The following is a 4963-nucleotide window of genomic DNA, read 5'->3' as shown; positions in this document are numbered from 1 at the left end:
ATCACCGACTCGATGGACTTGGGTTTGGGTTAGCTCCAGGAGTTGGCAATGAACAGGGAGGCCTGGCGTGCTGTGATTCATGGGGTCACAAAGAGTCAGACATGATTGAGTGACTAAACTGACCTGAACTGAACTGACTAGAGGGACCTTTTTTTTTTTTTTGACGAAGTAATGCCTCTGCTTTTTAATAAGCTGTCTTGCCAGCTCATACCTTTTATTCCAAGAAGCAAGCATCTCTTAATTTTATGGCTACCATCACCATCTGTATTGATTTCGGAGACCAACATATTATTTGTCACTGTTTCCTCTTCTATTTGCCAAGAAGGGATGGGACCAGATACCATAATCTTAGTTTTCTGAATGTTCAGTTTTAAGCCAACTTTTTCAATATCCTCTGTCACTTGCATCAATAGGCTCTTTTGTTCGTGCTTTCTGCCATAAGGGTGGTGTCAACTGCATATCTGAGGTTATTGATATTTCTCCCGGCAATCTTGATTCCAGTTTGAGTTTCCTCCAGCACAGCATTTCTCAAGGGGTACTCTGCATATAAGATCAATAAGCAGGGTGACAATATATAGCCTTCATGTACTCCTTTCTGATATGGAACCAGTCTGTTTTTCCATGTCCAGCTGTAACTGCTGCTTCTTGTTCTGCCTACAGATTTCTCAGGAGGCATATCAGGTGGTCTGGTATTCTCATGTCTTGAAGAATTTTCCACCGTTTGTTGTGATCCACACAAAGGCTTTGGCATAGTCAATAAAGCAGACATAGATGTTTTCCTGGAACTCGCTTGCTTTTCAATGGTCCGGTGGAGGTTTGAAATTTGATCTCTTCTTCCTCTGCCTTTTCTAAATCCAGCTTAACATCTGGAAGTTCATGGCTCACAATCTGTTGAAGCCTGGCTTGGAGAATTTTGGACATTAATTTGTTAGCATGTGAGATGAGTGCAATTGTGCAGTAGTTGAGCATTCTTTGCTATCACCCTCCTTTGGGATTGAAAACTCATCTTTTTCAGTCGTGTGGAAAGATTTGCTGGCCTACTGAGTGCAGCACTTTCACAGCATCATCTTTTAGGATTGGAAATAATTCAACTAGAATTCCATCACCTCCACTAGCTTTGTTTGTCGTGATGCTTCCTAAGGCCCACTTGACTTCACATTCCAGGATGTCTGGGTCTAGGTGAGTGATCACCTCTTCATGTTTATCTGGATCCTGAAGATCTTTTCTGTATTATGCTGTGTATTCTTGCTATCTCTTCTTCATATCCTCTGCTTCTGTTAGGTCCATGCCATTTCTGCTCTTTACTGTGCCCTTCTTTGCATGAAAAGTTCCTGCGTGCAAAGTTGGTCACTCTAATTTTCTCAAAGAGAACTCCGTCTTTCCCATTCTATTGTTTCCACTATTTCCTTGCACTGATCTCTGAAGAAAGCTTTCTTGCCTCTCCTCGCTATTCTTTGGATCTCTGCATTCAAATGAATATATCTGTCCTTTCCTACTTTGCCTTCCGTTTCTCGTCTTTTCATAGCTCTTTGTAAGGCCTCCTCGGAGAACCATTTTGCCTTTTTGTGTTTCTATTCCTTGGGGATGGCCATGATCCCTGCCTCGTGTACAATGTCATGAACCTCTGTCCATAGTCCTTCAGGCACTCTGTCTATCAGATCTAATCACTTGAATCTATTTCTCCCTTCCACTGTGTAATCGAATCATAGGGATTTGATTTAGGTCATACCTGAATGGTCTAGTGGTTTTCCCTACTTTCTTCAAGGTAAGTCTGAAATTGGTAATAAGGAGTTCATGATCGGAGTCACAGTCAGCCCCACGTCTTGTTTGTGCTGACCCTATACAGCTTCTACCTCTCTGGCTGCAAAGCACATAATAAATCTGATTTTAGTATTGACCCTCTGGTGATACCCATGTGTAGAGTCTTCTCTTGTGTTGCTGGAAGAGGGTGTCTGCTCGGACTGGTGCAATCTTTTGCCAAAACTCGCTTAGCCTTTGTCCTGCTTCATTCTGTGCTATAAGGCCAATGTTGCCTGTTACTCCAGGTCCTTCCTGACTTCCTACTTTTGCATTCCAGGCCCCTATAATGAAAAAGACGTCTTCTGGGGGAGTTAACTCTAGAAGGCTGGGTAGGTCTTCATAGAACCGTTCAACTTCAGCTTCCTCAGCATTACTGGTTGGGGCGTAGACTTGGATTATCATGTTATTGAATAGTTTGCCTTGGAAATGAAGGGAGATCGTTCTGCCCTTTCAGAGATTGCATCCTAGTACTGCATTTCGGGCTCTGTTGTTGACCTTCAAGGCTACTCCATTTCTTCTAAGGGATTCCTACCCACAGTAATAGATATAATGGTCATTTGAGTTAAATTCACCCATTCAGGCCCATTTTACTTTGCTGATTCCAGAAATGTCGATGGTCACTCTTGCCATCTCCTGTTTGACCACTTCCTATTTGCCTTGATTCAGGGACCTAACTTTCCAGGTTCCTTTGCAATATTGCTGTTTACAACGCTGGATTTTACTTCCATCACCAGTCTCATCCCCCACTGGGTGTTGTTTTTGCTTTGGCTTCTTCCCTTCATTCTTTCTGGAGATATTTCTCCACTGATCTCTAGTAGCATTTTGGACACCTACTGACCTGGGGAGCTCATCGTTCAGTGTCCTATTTTTATTTCTGTTCATGGGGTTCTGACAGGACGTGGTCCACTGGAGAAGGGAATGACAAACTACTTCAGTATTCTTGCCTTGAGAACCCCATGAACAGTATGGTAAAGTTCCGAGGTAGAATTGACCAGAAGAGTAACTTGAGAGAGGGTTTGAAAGTGGAAAGGGAGCAGCAGTCTCTCCTCTTGCAAGGGTGCTGTGCTTTGATGTGGTGACAAGTAGGCACAGACAGGTCGGCAGGCACTGGCGTGTCCTTGCTGTCGTCTGGGATGCATCCACAACTCCCTCCTGACTCCTGGACATCAGCACTCGCCCTGTCACTGGACACTTGGCTGCAGAGGTAATGGTTTCCTCTCCATTTCTCTACTGTTGGCCCTCAGCAGCCTCACTTTGATGACTAGACTCTATGGCCTCTCAGTTTGCCTGGTTGGTGGCTCCAGAAGTCTCTTTTCAGACCTTACTTCTCAACCTGCTCCCACAGCTGACATAGAAGGCTCATTAATAATTATCATAATAATTTGTGCATGCACGTGTGTGTCCTAAATCCCTTCAGTCATGTCCGACTCTGTGTGGCCCTGTGCACTGTAGCCCACCTCTGGCTTCTTCTGTCCATAGAATTCTCCAGGCAAAAATACTGTAATGGGTTATCATGTCCTCCTCCAGGGAATCTTCTCCACACAGAGAGAAGATTAACTCACATCTTTTGCATCTCCTGCACGTGGCTTCTTCATCACTAGTACCATACCCTAAGCACATGGGCTGGATCTAGCTTCCCTTCTTGGGTGTGATTGATTGTTGTTCAGTCAGTAAGTCTTTCCAATTCTTTGCAATCCAGTGGACTGCAGCATCTCAGGCTCCTCTCTCCTCCACTTTCTCCGTGACTTTGTTCAAATTTCCTAGGGCATGAATGATAACACTATGAGTATTTACAGACTCACAGGAAGGCTCAGGAAGACACACTGCAGGACTGGGCCCCAAGGGACCACTGCCACAGGATCACGAGGCCCTACTCCTCTCCCCAGCAATTTTTCCTTTCTTAACTTTGCATAAGTGCAGTTGTCTCATGGACACAGCTGATGAGTGGACCCTTAAAGGCTTCAGATCCCTGGCTGCAAGCGAGTCTGGGAAATGGAATTATCAGCTCTCCAGCCTCTTCAATTCAGGAGGGTGAGCAGCAAGAGGAATGCATGTTGAAAAGCCATTTCTCACACAGAGATATGCCTGGGGATCGAATCTTTGATGTTGCCATCTGGCCCAGGGTTTCCTTGTCAGGCCATGATGTTAGTGGGCGATCTTTGCCTCCCCAGCCCTGCAGATAATCCAAGGCCAGGATAACTGGTCACCAGACTCGTTAATATGATCGAGTACTGACCTTGGTTCACCTTGATGAAATGAAGGAGGAGAAGTGAATTTTATCTACTCAGCGATTTTCACATTCCTGATCACTTATGTACATAGCGCCTCATCACATGCATTTTGCAGCTGAGGACACATCAGACCCAGAGAGACTGAGGAAACTACCTCAGGTCACACAGCTAGTTATGGCAGAAGCTGGTCCTGAGCCATCCTGTGGATCAAAGAATGCCTGCTCCTCACCATTACTGTATGTCTGCTAATATTGGGAGAAGCTTTTGTATAAAAGCCATTCATTCTAATTAGGCACTTTTTCTTGGCTGAGCAGTTTCAGGTGCTGGGGACATGATGGTGGGCAAAACAGGTGGTGGTAGATAAAGGGTATTGGTTGAGATGGGGCTTGTAAATGCTCAACAAGTCAGGGACTAGAAACAAGTGAAACAGATTTGGGGTTAAGTTGATATTGATGTGGTTTCTTTGTATTTAAATATGTGAGAAAAGATTTGTGCGTCTCCTTTTTTTTTTTTTTGGAAATGTAAGTCCCTTGGGTTAGCTTTTGTTTTTCCTTTTTTGGAAAATATATTTATTTTGGACTGTGCCAGATCTTCGCTGCCAAGAGAGAGTTTTCTCTAGTTGCAGTGCATGGGCCTCTCCTTGTGGTGTCTTCTCTTGTTCCAGGGTATGGGCTCTAGAATGCAAGTTCAGTAGTTTTCATGGGCTTAGTTGTCCCACAGCATGTGGAATCTTCCAGATCAATGGTCAAACCTGTGTCCTTTATACTGGCAGGCAGATTCTTAACCACTGGACTACCAGGAAAGTCCTGTTTTTCCTTCTTGAAAAATATTTCTCCAGTCTGAAAAAAACACAGACTATGGCAACTGATGGTTTGTCTCAGTGTCTGGGACACAAAATGGCATGGTGATTGTTGCTTTTTCGTTTCTAAGTT

The sequence above is a fragment of the Giraffa tippelskirchi genome, chromosome Y (genome assembly GCF_054371585.1).
Source record: "Giraffa tippelskirchi isolate mGirTip1 chromosome Y, T2T-mGirTip1v1.2.pri, whole genome shotgun sequence".
NCBI lineage: Eukaryota > Metazoa > Chordata > Mammalia > Artiodactyla > Giraffidae > Giraffa > Giraffa tippelskirchi.
This window is presented reverse-complemented; position numbering follows the sequence as displayed.